The sequence below is a fragment of the Synchiropus splendidus genome, chromosome 8 (assembly GCF_027744825.2).
Source record: "Synchiropus splendidus isolate RoL2022-P1 chromosome 8, RoL_Sspl_1.0, whole genome shotgun sequence".
Lineage (NCBI taxonomy): Eukaryota > Metazoa > Chordata > Actinopteri > Syngnathiformes > Callionymidae > Synchiropus > Synchiropus splendidus.
This window is the reverse complement of record NC_071341.1, coordinates 14,745,979-14,765,448: the sequence shown is the minus strand read 5'-3', so window position 1 is coordinate 14,765,448 and position 19,470 is coordinate 14,745,979. Positions and strand designations below refer to the sequence as shown.

Sequence of the window (19,470 nt, the reverse complement as noted above, 5' to 3'; positions counted from 1 at the left end):
GAATCAGTGTTTTTGAAACCGTATATCAGCCTCCGTCAGACGCGCGTCTCCCTGGATGGAGTGTGGATGTGCGCTTGATGCATCAGCAGGTGGCAGCATTTATGTATAGAATGAAGCAAAGCTGCGCCTGAATTCCAGCGCTCTGCTCCCCCAGAACAATAGCGCCCACAGTTTTATATTAGCGATAAAAAAAAAGGGGGGGAAAAAAAAATCTAATTTCTGAGGACGTGGTACCCCCAATGTCTCATGATGGGAAAAATGGCAGACAGTTAATGTGGATAAAAATTTAATGGCTCATTCATAATTTACCACAACAGATGGGCATTCTGGCACATGGGAGTGAAGGCATGAGAAATACTGTCACATTACAGCGGCTGCTGTGTGCTGTGTATGATTATGGAGTGATGCGAGTGAGGCTTTTCACTGACCAGACTTTCACAATTTGGATGGACTCCTGGAGGTCATCGCTTCAGCGGCTCCAGTCGCTTCGAATTGAATTACACTGATCGGGGAGATCTGCCGGACGTGACCTCCGAGTCATGACGTCTTGTTTGTTTCCTGCAAAACTGTGGCTGTGCTGTGGTCAGTACCAATCGCCTGGAAGTCCAAACAACAGCTTTGGGTCGGGTCTGAGTGAAGATGGCTGTTGAGACAAGCGGCTTAAATGCGGAGGCTGCTCTGTCAAAGGATGCCAGTCGGGGTGGGGTCCCTGGGGCAGACCCAGGACACAGGAGGTTTCAGGGAGAGGGAAGAGAGAGTGAAGACTCTTTACCTCCACACCTGCCTTAGAATAAAGGAAGAAAATGGATGGACAATTGGTGTGTTTTTGGGGGCGCGAAACAATTTTTTTTTGTCTTTCAGCTTATCCAGTCATGTCACAGCAAATCTGAACAGGACACTACAAAATCCTGGCAGTATTTACAGATGAGTGTTGCCAGTTACTAGCTCAACTTAGCTTTTTAAATGACCCTTTTTTCAAGAAACTCCAAATCATGCATTATCCTGTTAAAATAATGGACACGACACAATTGATACATTCTATGAAAGAGGCTGCCATCTCACTTGTTCCACGACCACAACTGACCCCAGTTTTTTCCCCCCCAAATAGTTTTCTTATTGTGTTCAATAGTTTTGTATTTTGTATATCAAATGCTGGTATTTTTCAATTTATCTGAAACACTTTGTAGTATAAAAAAAATCTAAATCAAATGTGTCATATTGTGCAGAATAACCATTTAATTTCATGCTCTATTGAAAATAAAACAAAACACAAACTAAAGGCTGAAACAGCAGGAATAGCTTGATAACCTCCTGCCAAATATTGGTCAATTAAAAAAATAAGATTTGCCTGTGAGCAGTGGTCAGTAGCTTCAAGGGCTGCAATAATGACTACTTCACATCGGTGACTATACTCGACTGTTAAATTAGTCGATTTGTTGTGATGTCATCACTCTGCAGCCGACTATGGGACCATTGCGAACCGAAACGTCCAAACTATTGGTCCACATCATTAAAGGACACATCAAAGGACACGTTCCTTTCACACAACATTTCGAGCAATTTAAACATTCAAATGTAAACATTTTACACTTTACAAGTGTTTACCACAATTCACATACGTTTCCTTTTGTTTTTCAATTGTTGGCGTGTTTGTCAGTGGTAGTGCAGGCAGTCGAAGGGGCGTCAACATGAGCTCCTCCACTGATCGGTTCCTCTTACAAGCAACCAGCTGGAGACATCAATGTGCCCCAACTCTTTTCTTGATCTGGACCAGCAATCACCTCGACAGGTTGACGAAATCCGAATTCAAAAACGACTCAGCTACTTCTTCTGTTGCTAGTTCTCTGCCTTTCTTTCCTTTGATTCCTTCTATATACTGTCCACAGCCGACCGTGAAGCACCCTCACTTGCTACTTTTCAGTTGGCAAAATGGCAGCACTGGCCATAATGCTATCACTGATTTCTGTGCGCTACCTTTAGTATCCGCACGTACGTGCTCTTTAGTTTTAATCGAATTACTGTGGAAGGGCATTTTTTTTTTTTTTCACAAGCTAGTTAAAACTCTAGTTGCTTTCTTCTCCACTTCCCCTGACCTCTTCCGAACCTTCCATCCAGCCCTGTGTGCTTGAGCAGGCGACTGTGTTGCAGTCCCGTTGCGTCACTTCTCTCTGGAATTTCAGCTGCAAATTGACTGCGCGCTCACATTTACCTTCTTTTTAACTTGTGGAACGCTTGATTCACGGGAACCTGCGGCCCCTCACATCTCCACACGTCCCCATTAAAACTGCCATTAAACGGATTGCCAATTACTCCTGCGCATCACCCTTGTCATCGTCGGCACCGGCAGCGTGTCCTTCAGTGTAAAACCACAGATCAGGTCTGCATGTATTATGAGGTTATGAACAACTACAAGTGATGTCAAAACGCTCAGATGAGAGTCATGGTGATGTGAAGTCCCTGTGTTTTCCTGCTCGCACACATACAAATGTGTCATTTGTCGGGCTGATTGTATTAGGTTCTTGGAGTCAGTCCCTGTGGAGGAGCCACATGGTGGCTGGTACCCCAGCTGTGGCCCAGATCTAATACTCACCGGCACCATTATGTCCTTGATGAAACAAACCCAATCTGGCTGCGTCATTGCGTCCGCTCAGCGTGGTGGAGGGCAGGATCAACGTAAAGAAACGCGCTCTGATTTGTTGCAAATTTGACTCAGTATGGTGCCGGTGGGGAGACTTGAACTTTGAAAGTGGCACCGACACGCCTCTGGAACAATGCATAAATATGCAGTATGAAATGTTCATATATTGTCTACACAGTTGGTTGTGTTGAATTGCAATGTTGAATACTTGAATATATAGTTGTGAATGAATAGATTTGACAGATGCACAAAACGAGAAGCGGAAATGAGCCTGTGTGACGTCACTAGAGGTGCAGATAAAAAAGACCTTCAGCTTCTGTATCAGAGGAGAAAGGGCGAAGCCTTGCATGACAGCTGGAACCCAGGAACAAGGGAACGTTTTGCACCCCCAACTCTCCATCGCCTCTGTAAATGGTATCACAAACAATGATTACAAGTACACCTCTGCGTAACATTGTATCCTTGTTAACATTAAGGAGAAGAAAGAAGAAAGTCATATAGGTCAACTTGCAAAAAAGAATAACTGTCTGCATCAGAAAAAATGGCTCCATTGGCATGAAATTAAAAAAAAGAAAAATCATAAGTGAATATGTAGTGACACTTTTAAAAAAAGTGTCACTACATATGCCCCCTCCGGCATCACTCCACGACCCCCCAGGGGGCCCCGCACCACTACTTGAAAAGGACAGTTCTAACCAAAAGATGAAGAGCGTCGTGACAAATAGGTGAAGCTAGTTTAAAGAATAAGCAAGGAGTGGGAGACATCCGTGTTTGGCTGCTTGGCAGGATGATTTTGCCCTGAAAGGATGCCTCAAGAACCAACTACAAACGGCCATGGTTTTCAAATGGCAAGCAATAACTGCAACCTGTTAAAACAGCAGAGAAACTATCATAAACATGTGACGTGGGATCAGTAGTTTACCCAAATGAACCATGTTTTGTACTGCTAACATTTACATTACCGGCATTGGCATCTGTCTCTGATCTGTTCACTTCATCCTCTCACAGTATTTCGAGTCACTGCTTCCACAACGTGGTCTCCAGCCTTAAAAAACGTTGACAAATTCCTTCATTATTCGTTGGTATTTTTGCTACTTCCACCGCTTCAGTGTACAGCGCACCAGTGTTGGGTACCTCTGGTGAGTCCACAAGATGGCGGCGACGTTTGATCCACTTATGCAAACTTCATCAGGTTGAGAGGAAAGCCAAAGAGGAGATTTATGGAGGTGGTGAAGGAGGACATGAGGTTTGTAGGTTTGAGAGAAGAGGAAGCAGAGGACAGGGTGAGATGGAGGAGGATGATCTGCCGTGGCCACCCCTGAAGGGAGAACCCGATGAAAACTTCATCAGACTCGCATTGCAGTTTATGGCAGTATATGGAAACAAAGTTCTATTGATTTTTTTTGTACACATGTAATGCAAACCCAGTAACTCTCTTTTCTTATGATGTATCAGTTGATGTAGCTGTTGGTGACCTTGTAGTGTTGTCATTCATGGCAAACAACCAAGAATCTGGTTACTACTCTGACTACTTCCAGGATAGATTGAAGTGCGGCGAGGTGGAATGGCTTGTGTTTTCTTGATCATAGATGTAGACGTTGCTCGCCTCTTTTCAAAGACAGATGCATTGAAAGCCATAATAGCATGTAATTACACCTTCTGCGCATCTTTTCTTGTTTCCTAATTCACTTAGCCTTCAAGAGAGCGTCTGACTCAGTGCATTAACGCAACAATGCAAAAACTCTCTTCATGTTTTGGTGTTGATCTTCTCTCTCGGGAGAATTCAGACACAAACAAACTTAAGAGTCTCCCACTGTACACACAGCATCACCACAAACACGGCAACATTTTGTCCCCAGTCTGCTCAGCCCTGTCTGGACTGTAAGTCCAAGGAATGATGTTCAGTGAGCCGGCGACGGGGTCAGGAGCAGCCAAGGCTCATTTGATGCACAATTAGATCGAAGGATGCTCTGTGTGCGCAGAGAGAAGCTTCTGTTGCTGTGTTTGCTGCAACGCCTGGTCCACTCACAGTTTGCCTCTGACCCCTGATCGCTGCTGAAACACGCCACCTGGCACGCCGGCATTAGAATCGCAACAAGTTGTGATGGAGTTTTTTTTCAGGTGGATCGTTTTTGAGTTGCAGACTCCACAAAAGTTGATGCTTTGGTTGGAAAGAACCCACAACATTTGCTGGTTGCCATTGGACACTTCATCATAGCTTTGAATGAGCATGAATCAGTTGAATGGTAACAATGGTAACAACAGGAGAAGAAAAGTCAGGGAGCCTCTGGCAGATCTCTCATGAGGGCTGGTGGCATGTCCTACTCGGAGGAGGACCCACGATTTGCCGCAGATATTAAGCTCCTTACCTGACCTGTATCACCTCAGCAGAGCTGGAGAAGGTTTATGGGGACAGGCAACTTTGGACCGCTGGCTTCAGCTGCTGCGCCTGCGACCCCACCTTGGATTGAAACAAAAAATGTTGATGGTTTAACTATCAGATGAATTGAGTTTTGAATTATTAATATTGAGATTTTAAGTGTTTTTTCTGCCCTTGCTAGGTATCATTTTTGTAAAAACAGGAAAGGGATTCCAACGATATTGTCAGGAAATGCTGATAATGGGAGGAGGAACAGATATTTGTGGTGTTCAGGATGATGAACTGGATTCAAGAATCTTTTGAAGCCCTCTTCACTTTCGGTGGTGCAGAGCTGCAGAGCAACTTTTTTCCTCGCTAAGAATGTGCTGTGCAAGCAAGTTTCTGGTACACTACTGCCACCTGCTGTCCTCCTGAGCTCATTACTATCAATGATGTTTTAAATGCCAAAAAACATTTGCAGAATTATACAAGTAACATCCGACTTACAAACTGCTCGACTTACATCCACTCATACTTACGTCCATAGCAAGCAGATGCTTTTTTTTTTTTTTAATTCAATATCTGGCACAAGCACGTAGCAGCCCGGCAACACGTACAGTTACAGCAGCACAGTATCCCAGCATCTCACTCTCACACAGCCATCTACCACTACAGTAGCGCCTATAACCCTCACGTCAACTGTTTTGAATGTCATTCGACTTACGTCCAATCCGACTTACGACCGGTTGGTCGGAACCGATCCCAGTCGTAAGTCGGATGTTACTTGTAAACATAAACAAGATTGAAGAAATAAATCACTTTGACCTCACTTGGTGTTTCAACTTCACCTGGTTCTAAGCCACTGTAGCATTAACTCACTGAGCTCTGAAACAACGACAATTATCGACTAATTCAGGCTTCATTTGCAGCTGTTCCACATTGTCTGTAATGAAAAGGCCGAGATGATGAGACGGCTCTTGAAGCAGCTGACATTTTTCCTCTGAATGCGCTTTTTTCCTCGCGCCATGTTACGCCATTGTCCTTTTCTGTTACCCGCTCTTGTCGTCTATTCAGGAGCAGTTAGGAGGGTGCCATGTTAGATTGACACTATCAAGTGGAGAAGCAATTAACGCAAACAGCTGGCTACGCTGAACGCCAGAGTCTGTCACCCATGAGAGACGAAAAACAATTCCAGAGCAAATATTCCTCACAATGGGGAAAGTGATACTGTTAATAATGACATATGGAGGAGAGAGGAAGCGCAGTTGCGGCGTGGATGATAACACGCTGCCACTCTCAAACACGTGAGAGAAGACTTCAGAATGTGGCTCATTGTTCTTCCCCAGTGACACGATGAGGAATGCTATCAAGCCTTTTGACTTAGTCGAATGATTGGGGAGTTTTGCCTTCCAATTCTTACTTTGTTACCATGGCAACAGCCTCTCTGCCAGCTCTGGAAAAGGCTATTGAAGATAAATTGCCCATTTGCCACATGTTGGCTTTTTTGCCATATGCGCCGGTTTGAGTCACCAGAGTCGCGCTCGTGTGAGGACTGGTAAAGTCGCCCGCCCTTTTTTCACCAACATCCTGCTTGTTTACCAACATCTGCTTGATTAACCTCCAGCCTTGGCGGCGGAGCCTCGGCGCCGTCGTCCACCCAGGACAGCTGCCAACTGGCCGGCAGGTGACCGCGAGAACCGCTGGACGCCGTACAAGAGTGATCCCCCCCAATAACACCTCCCATTCAAATGAGCGCCGTAATCACTATTGGATAGCTCTAATAGACAGCAGGCTTTATTTGAAATAGCAGCTCCCGCCGGGTCTCTTAGGGTCCACTCGGTGTAAACATGCCAGATGTTTGATAACTGAATCACTTTTTCACCTCCCTTAGTGCTGAGCACCCAATCTGGTGGATTAGCCCTGAAATATACTCAACATTGTCACACTCCATCCATCCTTTTGTGGGATTAAAAAGAGCTGAATTAGATCTTATTTTTGTGAGTCAGTGGCGAACATGCTAATCTAAGTGCTAGTGCTAATCTTTTTTTTTTTTTTTTTTTTCTTTGCTTTGGTAAGCATTTAAATCATGCTGTCAGTGAGACTTGTATGAGAATGGACTGGAAATTTGAACCCAGAATGTCCGAGATGAGAGCATATTTTCGGACGTAGTCGGTGGCGAACATCCTAATCTAAGAGCTAATGCTAATGTTTTTTTTTTTGCTTCGGTAAGCGTTTAAGTAATGCTGTCAGTGAGACTTGTAGGAGAATAGACTTGAAATTTGAACCGAGAATGTCAGAGATGAGAGCATATTTTTGGACGCAGTCGGTGGCGAACATGCTAATCTAAGTGCGAGTGCTAATGTTTTTTTTTGCTTTGGTAAGCGTCTAAGTCATGCGGAAGGTGAGACTTGTAGGAGAATAGACTTGAAATTTTTACCCAGAATGTCAGAGATGAGAGCATATTTTTGGACGCAGTCGGTGCCAAACATGCTAATCTAAGTGCTAGTGCTAATGTTTTTTTGTTTTTTTTTGCTTTGGTAAGCGTTTAAGTCATGCTGTCAGTGCGACTTGTAGGAGGATAGACTTGAAATTTGAACCCAGAATGTCAGAGATGAGAGCATATTTTTGGACGCAGTCGGTGGCGAACATGCTAATCTAAGTGCTAGTGCTAATATTTTTTTTTTTTTGCTTTGGTAAGCGTTTAAGTCATGCTGTCAGTGAGACTTGTAGGAGAATAGACTTGACTCAACATTATCTGGAGGAGTGCAAGTGCCATATCAACCCACTCTCACTCGCAAGGCGTCAAATAGCGACTATATTCCAGTGACTATTGCGTCCTATGTTGACGCAGAAGTCACTCTGAAAGCAAAAATTTTCCTTTCCAGTGCAACGGTCCGAAGCATGAGGGTTGAGACGCAAGATGATCAGAAGCTCTCTTCAAGGCATCACTTGAAGATAGTCGCTATTTGACGGGTAGGGAGTGAGATTGTGTTGGCCCTGTACTGGACTACACATCCAAAGGCTTTCAATTGTTGCACATGTTCGGACTTCTGCGGCTGAGACGTGACGGTGTGGTCAGCCAGTCCAGTAAAAGAAAGATGGAGTTGGGGGTTAGCTACGCCATGGGTTGACGCTCCATTCATTCTTCACGTGTCCTCCTGAGCAAGGAGGAGAGCCACATAAAAGGTTTTGAAGGGGAAGGAAAACACTTCATTGAAACACCTAATGCGTCAACATGTAGCAGCTGCCTTCGGCGTCAGTGAAGGACGCAAAAGTTCACTTCCCGACGTGAATAAATCATGCCATGGGAGTGAGGATGGGTTGGAATGAAATTTGCAGAATGAATGAATCAACTTCAGGGTGAAGACCGGAGCATTTTCAGGTGAACAGTATCAAGATCAGAAATGAGTGTATAAGAGAGACGTGGAGAAGTTTGGAGACCAAGATAGGGAGGGCAGATGGTTTGGAGAGACAGCTGTGGACAGAGAACGTTGGAGATGGAAGGCAACCCATTACGTGAGGGAAGACTATCAATATAAGAATTCTTAAAGATGACGAAGAAGAACAGGCTGGTTCGGAGTTAAAGTTAAAATAAAAGTGATGTCCCTCATCAGTTGTACTTCCTCAAATGATTCACTTCAATTGATATATATCTTGATAGAATAGAATTTCTTTCCACCTATGAGTGCAGTTCCGTGGCTCGCCGTTGAGTCCTGCTGATGCAGCAGTTTGAAATGTAAGTACATGAGCAGTATAGAGCAGAATGCTCTCACTTCTTATCAGAGTTGGTGGGAATAACATCAGCTGCGTTGTCAGGAAATTAAACTTTGCCAAACTTCCTGCTTTAAGTGAAATCTCTTTATGTCTCAAAGTGTGTTCAGAAGTGCTGTGGACATCTCCTGCCCTGGAGATAGAAGGGAAGGAGCGAAAGCTATAAGTAGCTATAGGTGAGACAAGTTCTGTAAAATGGATCTCACTGCATTTATGCTTGTGACTGGAATGGAACACAATGAGGCTTTAATATGCCTCTGTGATGCTAATGTGCAGCTGATAATGCTTGAAGGCAAATGTTTTCTCAGAGTACACCGTTTTTTTTCTCATTCACTTTGGAAATTCTGGCTTTGTGAGCTTACTGAAATGGTCCGCAGGAAACTTTAGAGGGAAAACTGCAGCAGATATCTGCAAACTTGTTGAAGGCTCACTTAGTTTGCTGTTTTCTAGAATCACATTTTGAGTCGTCACCACTTCCACATCTGCCAGTCCAGAAGGATGTGCGTCCTGGATGTTGAACTTGTGTAACCTTTGTGAGCATAGTCATGAGTGAGTCATGTTAGTTACTCATCCTTTTCATGATGGCCTCCCACCCCAGGCGGCTGGGAGAGACCCCAGTACCTTCAGATTTGGTATATAGGGATTACTTTTGAACGCATTGCACTTCAACTGATAAACTCTCTAGAAATGGAATCCAAAGATCCATAGTAACTTTTCATGATTGCTTCTTTCAAAATGCATCTTGGCGTGCTGTAATAGGAATAATTATGCATTTTATTTACTTTTTTTAAGCTACATTTACTGTTATTATTATTATTATTATTATTAAATTTAGATTTTAATGACATAAAGATACCAAAATGTGTTTAAAAATGTTTCTTTTGATACACACTTGACTAAAGTTAGTAATAATTAAACAAAATAAAAACAAAACGCATCATAATTATGTGTAGATCATACAGTATATAATTATCGGTATTTAATACTAATATTAAAAATGTGTATATTTCAGATGCATAACCTATAAACACTGGCTCTGAGAGAAGCAGCCTGATCGACTTGAAGATGGACTAGTTTTAGAATTTAGTCATCCAGATCTAAAAATAAAAATAAAAATAAAAATAAAAATAAAAATAAAAATAAAAATAAAAATAAAAATAAAAATAAAAATAAAAATAAAAATAAAAATAAAAATACACTTTTAAGCATCACTCTCTCCGACATATTGATGCAATTTTTGCTTGCTTGCCGTACATGCCATTATAAATGTTTCTTTTTTCCCAGTCTTCATTGTATAGTAGCATGCACCCAATCAACAATGTGTTTCTAATTTGCATGTATTGCACGTCCAAATTATACATATATTTTTCATTCTTTCCTGGTCCCCTGGTGACAGTGCACTCATAACAGCCAGCCATTAAACACGGAGATAAATCACATTTGACGCCTTATTATGAAATATTAAAATCATCCAAACTGAATTATTCCCTCAATATCCAGTTCATGTGTTGGAATTATAGGGAGATGGGCCAGTGATGTAATCCAATCTCCCTCTCAAATGTTTCGATGGTGGCTGCAGGACACATATGAACTTGCTCTCGCAGCCAGCCAAACGCAATAAGAACAAAAAAAAAAAAAAGTGGGGAATAACCTTTGAAGATGATCCTCCGTGTCACCTCTCTTTGCCACCGGCGATGTTTCTATTGAGGCAAAAGCTAATTTCATTAAGGCACGGGGGATGGGTTCGACTCCCATAGTTGAGCCGACATTATATCATTATGGAGCTCATGAGTGTTAAAGAAAGAGGCAAATCTGGAAATTCGTAGTTCTGCAGGGACTTGGCTGATTGAAATCAAATGGTGCCTACATGATTCACCCAGCCAAATCGCAGTGTGGAAATCATCATGGGTCCAAGGTCTTCATGTGGGTAGTAATGGGAAGCCCGCGCTGGCTTTAATCTCCCGCCTGCCTCTCACACTCCTGTCATTGTCCTCCCAGCGCTCGGGTGAGCAGTGCAAGGTAGACTCGGCGGCAGAAGCACTCACAACAAGACTTTATCTCTCTCCAGCAGCCGCTCTCTGCTCCCATCCATAGAGGGAGCAGGCGAGGAGATTGAAAAGAGGCAAGGTGGTGATGTTGCCGGGCTCACCCTGAACCAGGGCCTTTGAACGAGTCACCGTGACAGCGAGTCTTACAGAGAAAGGAAACTGGGGGAAGCAGTCAGACTGGGGATTGGTTTACAAACCAATCATTATGGTTTACCTTCTCCGTGCGCTGCAGTTTGACCTTTGCGCTGCCTGTCTCTACTTCTTATTCACTACTCTCCGGCAGTGACAGTGTTTCTCCAGCCAATGCGGTGAAAGTAGCTCTGGTCGGTGAAAATATTTTTATCTGTCTAAAGTTTTAAGAAGCCAAACCGTGTCATTAAAATTCATAAGCAGTTGTAATTAGAAGGCAACACTACTGAGCTGTACTCGGAGTCACTGCAGCCTGCGCGACTCAGCCGTTCCACGTGTCAAAACAGTTTTTTGTCATGCAGCTCGTGCCACATTTTGTCACTCTGATGTTGGTGACTCACCCACCAAGTGAGTCGAGGGTTGTACTGGGGTGGGGTCACGGGCACACACACTGTCTTGTCCTGTTTATGGACTCAGATAGGATCACTCCCTTGTCTGGTATTTTAAACTGGGAGGAGGCTCCGGTGCAGACCCAGGACACGCTATATTTCTCAGTTGACCATTGAAGGGAGAGGAAAGTCTGGACTGCTTTGTAATGGCTGCTGCCCTTGCAACCTTGCCTTGCTTAAGTAAGTGAGTGCAAACCATTCAACTCTCCTTTTACTTTAGCGTAGCATGGTAGGAGACATTGGACACACTGAAGAAAATATTGGATTTAAAAGCAAGTCACATTTAGTATTCTACATTCAGTAGTGTAGGGCATGGAAGGCAGGTGAGAGGTGGGAAGCTCTAGAATCAGGCAAGGACTGGGTCGGAACCATGGCACTTGTTTTGTTACTGCATGATACAGATTTTATTCCAACAGGGAACCTTTGTAAGTGCAGCAATTCCTGGTCCACTGATGCACAAGACACGTGGCAGCTAGGATGATAACAACAACAACAAACATGGAGGAATCCCTGAACAAAAGCATCTGTTTGCTTTTGTTCAGGTATGTTTTTCACTACACAAGGTTTTCCACTACTCTGAATGGACTTTAAATTCTTATGAAATTGAAATTCTTATACAAATATTTTCAAGACATTAAAAGAGACTTGAAACTTGAATGTAGCCACCATGGTCATCTACTGTGCCATTGTCAAAGTGATGCAAAATAAACAATATTTTGTTGTTTAAATGTATGTATGGGTCCATTATTTGATTCAGTAATATACCAGATTCATTCAAATAAAAAAATGTGACATCAAATTCTATAACTAATTCAATATATTTTTTTAATCGAATCCCCCCTAATTTTTACATGTTAATGTAGTCTTTTAGTCCATGAATCGTTTTCACTGACCTGTCTCTGAAGCCTCCAGAGAAAACACTATAATATAATAATAATATAAAATATATAAAAAAATAAAATAATATAAAATATAAATATATAAAATATAAAAATACATTTCCTCTTTCAGGACTGTAAAACTTCAACAAGCACTGACTTAAACGGGTGCGTGATGAAGGGGGCGGGTCCTCGTCCTTCCCTCCGCCTTTCATGTCAACATGTTAATTACAGAATTATTAGCGTGGTTCCACATGCAGTCTGATCCTGCTGATGAAAATTAAAATCCATGTTCAGCTCATTTTTTTTAAACCTCGGATCTATGAGGCTTGTCATGTGATAGGCAATTACTGCCACGCTGCCATTTAAATGAGGATCCTGCTGATATTAAAATGCCTGGTTTTAAGGCGCCGTCACATCCCAGATATAGGTTAGACAACGCTCATTTGATCACATCAAACACGCCGCTTGTTATGCCGGATTTAGATTAAAGTCTGCGCCAACAAATCAAAGGCGGTGTTGCGGTATTGTAGATGAAATACATTGGAAGATGTTCAAATGACAAATGAATGCAGTGAGATACCCGTTTGCTGTGCGGCTGATAATTGTGGCTCTTTGTTGGCGTGGCATGAAACTTCTCATAAAATGGAACACTGTCAATCTGCATTTCATCTCGTCCTTTTCTCTTCACCACTTTTTTTTATTCCTAAATCTCCTCTCTTTCACTCCAATCCTCCATTCTTGATATAAACAGCTCTTTATTAAAAGGTGCTTTTATTTTTTTCTACATTAAGATAGAAGTGATTATAATTCAATACTTGAGCTAGATTTGTTTTTTTCTACAATGTTTTTAGCTATTGGTTTATGCATTCCTACTTGCACTTGTACTCATCATTTTGGGATCATAACCAAAAAAATATGGTTAGAATATGTCATGTCAACAGAAGCTTGGCCATCTGGAGGTCAGGATGCCCCCGGATGCTTCCACGTGAGGTGTCCCATTACAGGAAGCTGATGTGGTGGATGCAGAATATGTTGGAGTGATACGTCTCTGGGTTGATCTGTGGGAACACCTCTGTCTTCCCCACAAGAGCTGGGGAGTCTAGGCCTCTAAACTCCAGCTGCTGGCCCCTCAACTGGACCTTTGAAAGTGAAAGCCAGTTGACCTGGTTCCCTCTATCTCACCCCGAAATTACACCAGGTACAGTGCCGGAGGGAAACAGGGAAGCAGAGCAGAGCAGAGCAGAGCGGTGCGGAGCCGAGTGCTTGTTATCCACTTGGTCATGTGAGAATCGTGATCACGCGAGAATTGGGAATTGAGAAAGAGGCAATATCTTTATGGGGTTTATGAGGAGTGTAAAGAATGGGCCGACGCTTGAGCACAGTAAAATCTATACATGTTGTTATACTACGAAGTTTTCCCGGTGCACCACAGTCGGTGGAAACCAACAAATTCAAATCTATTTATTCGTTTTGCAAAACCTCCACAACTGGCACTGGACTCGGTGGAAACTGAGGGTAAGCCTGGGAAAAAAAGGCTTTCAGATTGTCATGTAATTTTCCTGTCTTTACCGAACACGTTTGTGGAGCTGTAATTCCTGCTGCACTTTAAACCAGTGGTCCCCAACCTTTTTATCACCGGGGACCGGTCAACGCTTGACAATAGGAACGTGGCCCGGGGTGTATGAAGTTGCCACTTTCAACCGTCAGATAAGGCCTCTGCATGTTTATGTGCCCACTAAGACTCACAAACTCTCCTCCTCTCGACCAGACTACGTTTAAACACGGTTTCAAAATAGCATACGGATACACCACAAAACCGAATATTAAGTGCATGAGCATTTTAAATCGTCATATTGTTAAATGAATGGGAGCCCTGAGTTTGTTTCTCTGCAACGAGACGGAGTGACGGTAGACAAATCCATATTTCAAGTGCGACTCCTGGCATTGTTTGTTTAAAACTTTCTTCTCCTTGGAAGTCGTACTCTCTTCTTCTGTCTCTTCTCTGAGCCTTTTCTCCTTTGCAAAGAAACCGTTCCTTCAGACTCAGCAACTAGACAAAACGGAAATCATGACTTATGTCTTGTGCGGCCCGGTACCAACTGATCCACGGAGGGGCACCGGTCTCCGACCCGGGGGTTTGGGGACCACCGCTTTAAACCACCGCACGTGAGTTCTTCCCGTCTTATGACGGTGGACAGGGCAGATTTTGTTTTGTTGCTCAGCGGCAGCGTCTCGCTCACACGCCAGCTGCCGTCACATTTCTGGTGACTCACTTTACAGCCTCCACCTTCTTCGCCTGCCCCCCCCCTCTCTTGACTGAGTTCGATAATGAAAGAGCACAGCACCCGGAGCCAGAAACCAGTGGCGTTTTCTGGATTAGAAAGAAAACCACAGGTGACTGCTGCGGTTTAATTGATGCAAAGTCGCCCAATTACCCATCTGTGTGTGTGTGTGTGTGTGTGTGTGTGTTTGGTTAAAAGCACAGCTCATTATCCAAATTAAAGCCCCTAATTATCGGCACCGTCATCAGTGCTGAGCAGAGAGATCTTTTTCCGATTTTTGCAAATATTGGCTCGCTCGCATTCTTGATGTCATGGCGACAGCTGAGTGGTCAGCGGCCAAACTGAATCGCCAAACAGCGGCGAGCGCTTGGTTTTCAGCCCCATAGTCATGAGATGCAGAGGAGGATTTTTTTAAAGTGCAGTTTAAAAAAGTTGTTTTGACTCGAATAGAGAAGCCCCTTTCTTGAGATATTGTATATGGCTGGTTTGTTTATAATGAAGCTGCAGGGATTTGGTGACAATAAAGTGACTTTATTAGTCTTCTAAGCCGGAGCGAGAGGTTATTTAAACACGCCCCCCTCTCGACCAAAGGCTCAGCTATGCTTGTGTTTACAGGCGCTAATGCTGGGTTATTTAGTGGCGCGGGCCCACGGGGAGCGGAGTTCGTCGGCAGGGTGAATATTCATTTTGGGCCGACACCTGAGACTCACACACTTCTCAGCCAACTCATTCTTCATTAGAGACGCGGTATTGACTGCATTGTTTGACGGAGATCATTGCTCACCTCTGGGTTAACCCCGCGACGTCGGTTATGTTTGAGGATATTATGAAAGAACTCTTCATGAAGATGTTCATTAATGCGACTGCGGGGTTTGGGTCGCGATGTAACGCGCCGTTTTTAACAATGCGCTCCGACCAGGAAGCGGGGAATCGCACCACTCGAGCTTTTGCGTTATTCAGCGACTCCATTGTGTGGAATATAATGAAGGCACGGAGTCCTTTATGAAATCCATTTCCCCCTAGATCAATCTGCCCTAATGTCATCTGTCTCATTCACATCTAACTGCCTGGGACTGTATTAATAATTGCACGGGCTGTATTGATTCATATCGACTGTGGCAGCAGTCTGTGCCAAACACTGTAGTCTTCAAACATCCTGACCCTAAATCAAGTGACATCTCATTACAACAGACACTGGCGCTTTTTTTTTTCGCATGTAAAAATGGAAAATGGCAAGATCCTGTTGAGTCGCAGGGTTGAACAACGATCAGCATCCAGAGGAATGACATTCAAAATGAATCAGTACAGAGCCACTGGAGTTAAAGTACGCAGCATCAGATATAAAGTAAAGCTAAATAAATAGTCAAATATGTATTTTATATACTCATTTTAAGTGAAATATTTCCCTTTCATACACATTTTTTTCTACATGTGACGATTTGTCGTTCTTTTTCACTCCGTTTTTCTTCTCCTTTAACATTTTTTTGATCCATTCTTCATTTATTTATATTATTTTAAAATATTTATATTTCACCTTTATGTTTTGTTTGTTTTTGTATCTAATCGCTTTCTCCCAGTCTTTTTGTTGCACAATATTAATCTTTTTTGCTTCTTTTATTTGTATTTGATTTAATTTTTTTTTTTACAATATTTAGTCTTTTTCTTCAAAATTTTTCCCCTTTAATAAGCATTTTCTGTCTCTATAGATGTGTTTTTCATGCACTGCAATGGTCTTTGTGAGAATTGCTTTTTTTCTTCAATGTTATTGTCTATATTTATTTTTTTTACCTGCATTTACCTGTCTTAATATTTATGTTATTTGCATTTTGGTTACATTATCAATCAGAGTTTTTTACTTTGTCAATTTATTTACTGTAGTCAATTTAAAGATGTGTATTTCATGTACTGCAACTATCTTCATCAGAATTGTTTTTTTCCCCCATCAATGTTGTCCTCTTTTTAATTAGTACCATTATTTTTTGGTCTAATATCAATAATAATAATAATGTCTTTTGTTTGTTTGTTTTTCATGTATATTTATTGTTATTATATCATTAGTCAGAATGTTATACTTTTTTTTTATCCTATAGTTAAAAATGTTTTATCTTTTTCCTGGTTCCTCTGGTTTTTAAAACTTTAAAGATAAAATATCCGCCTTTTTATGATGTATCTATTTGCCTTTTTCATTTCCATATCTTGGCTTTTATTGGATCACTTATTCATCTTTTTTTCCTTTGGAAACTGCTCTGAGTCTGGTTCTTTGAAGGCTCCTTCCTTTAGCTTTTAAGCGCAATACAGTTAAACAATGGTGTTTGCAAAAGCGGATTTATCTTCACTGTTTTATGCCTGGTGTAATGATGCTATTAGTCCTGTAAAATGACGCTGTCCTTAAAGTGATCTCGTATTGTATTGTTTTTATTTCCTTTGATACGAAGAGGTTTCACACGCATGTTGGTGCTGAGCCGCCCGTTGTTTGCTTTAAGGCTGATTCCTCTGCATAATCGTGCGTTTTTCCTCCCCAGCCTTCATCCAAGCTGGCCCTAAACTCTGTTATCGGCCCGCGAACGTGGCTGTTCAAAGCACAGCAGTAAAATGAAATTGCTGTCATTTTCCTGGAACATAGCGATGCGTTAGCTTCAGCACACCTGGCTATTCTCCTTGATGCCTCACATTGACAAGTAATTTGTTTGTTTCCATCGTGCCGGCACCGAATGTATGTTTTCTTTCTCGACAAACCCAGAAGCTGAATTATTGCACACAAGTCTTCGGAGACTCGCATGCATACCTGCACCACGACATACTGCAGTCACACCACAGTATCTCTCCATCAGGGATATTTTCTTGTACAAATATAGTGCATACTGAGGTTTTCCTTTTCATTAGTTTTCATGGATAAAGACAGTGTTTCCCAGTTCCATCTCCACTTCCTTTTGTTCGGTGATGTCTTTTGTAAAACCTTCATTTATTTGTATCACTTTTTGGGTCAAAATTGTCATAAGGGTTGTGCCTCTGTGCACTCTGGCTTCCTCCCACTGTTCAAAAACGGGTGAATTGACATGTATGTATAAGTCATGTGGTGCACTGGAGCCCTGTCCAGGGTGTCCACACCTCAAGACCCAAGGAGCTGGGACAGAATCTAGTCCCCAGCCATTCGTGGAACATGTGGTTGAAAATGAATGAATGTTTGTGTCACATTACGCTGGTATAGTGACTCGCACTTGTTGCTGACATTAACATACACTCTCTCTTTCTCTCTTTTGCCTCCTGATGATATCCTGCCTCTAAATAAGGTAAGCGTCCATTTTAATCTAAAACAGTTGAGGCACTGGTCTGTTGAAAACACTGCCGTGTTTGTAATGCTGTACTCAAAATCTGATCTGAAGTTAACAGCATATTGTACCGGGGAAGTCAGAGTTAGCTACATGCCTACCGTGATATTCTTATGGTGCAGAAACCTACCAAGAACCAGACTGACCAGGGCCAATAACTCACTAAAAACCTTGGTTGTGAATCAGGTTTTGGTTCGTAAGACATGTGGATTCAGTTGATAGGAATAATACTGTACAACTAATGTGACTGTGTGTGAGTGGCCAGTAGAGGGTGCTGCAGTTTTCTACGGCGCAGGTGTTCAATTGACTCACGAATGCAGGCAACAATGCAAAGTCTTAAGTCATGAATTGAACAAGATGCGTTCAACTCAGTTGAATTATTCAAATAGAAACAGGTTTTTAAAGTGTCCCTTAATTCTTTGAGGCTAATTTTACTCCTTTCTTTACTTCCCTTCCCTCCTAAGTCTCCTGTTGCTTGTAAAATAAAGCTTGACCGCTGCATTGCCACTGGTTCACGTGGGCTAACTACAGATATTTAAAGCCCCTGTAAGACACATGAAATGACTTGTGCGTCCAGATTTGGCCCCCGGGCCTTGAGTTTAACATGTCTGATCTGAAGTGTGCAGCATGGAGTCGCATAATGTACTTTAAAAAAAAAATATATATATATATATACTTTATTTTTTAAAATCAATTCAAGCCATCAGCAGCTGTAGATATTATCCAGATTAACACGCACAACTGGAGCACACAGCTGGAGGAGCGGATGCCATTGAGGAATGCTTTCTAGCCTGAACTGGCCTTCAGTTCAGTTTAGAATATATGATAGTCTTTAATATACAGACGATGGCTGTAACGTCCAGATCGCCTGCGTTCATGTCAATTGCCTGGTAGATCAATATTGGATAAAGTCGCCCAGTGTTGCTGGCCGCAACCTGAGATGATAGGAAGGTTAATCTGTGGCAGGATCTGCTGCTAAATGAAGGCGTTATGATTCAGTGGCGCTCTCCCTCGGCCCTGCTCCAGCCAGTAATGAGTTAGTAATGAAATTTGGGTTGGTGGGTGCTGGGGTAATGTGGCTAAGCAATGCGCTGGAGGTCTGTGCCGTATGCTCTCTTGCTTGTCCAACTGTGGCCCGAGATGAAACCCCCCCCCAGGCTTTAATATCAGGGGGAGCCGGACCAGCACACTTTTATTGCCGCCTGATAAAGGGATATTGACGAAAGACGGACGCCACACACACCCAGCCCTGACTGCACATGAGGAATGATGAATGATTAATGCGATAAATAACACAGGTGATGTCGCTAATAACTCTTTTTTCATTTAACAATACGGCCATCGGGTTGCGCCGCTTCCCTCTCTATCACGCCACCGTCGCTTCTGCTGAAAGCAGCGAAAGCAGGTCTGCTAGTTCTCACATTTAACAGTCATTAGATTTGTAACAGAGCTACAGACTCATGAATCCAGAAAGGGCTTTTATTGTGTTAACATTGTAAAGTACGTCTTGTGAATTTAAAGCTTCAATTACATTCCGCGCTGTGGATGTTTGATAAATGTGCGCGCGGAGGTGTATATACAGCG

General features: G+C 42.6%; 1 protein-coding gene across 3 annotated transcripts in view; it reads left to right on the top strand.

Annotated features, from left to right (window-relative positions):
* Positions 1-19,470, top strand: part of robo2 (roundabout, axon guidance receptor, homolog 2 (Drosophila)) — a 317,321-nt gene that overhangs the window by 79,472 nt on the left and 218,379 nt on the right. The gene's annotated exons all lie outside the window — the stretch shown is intronic.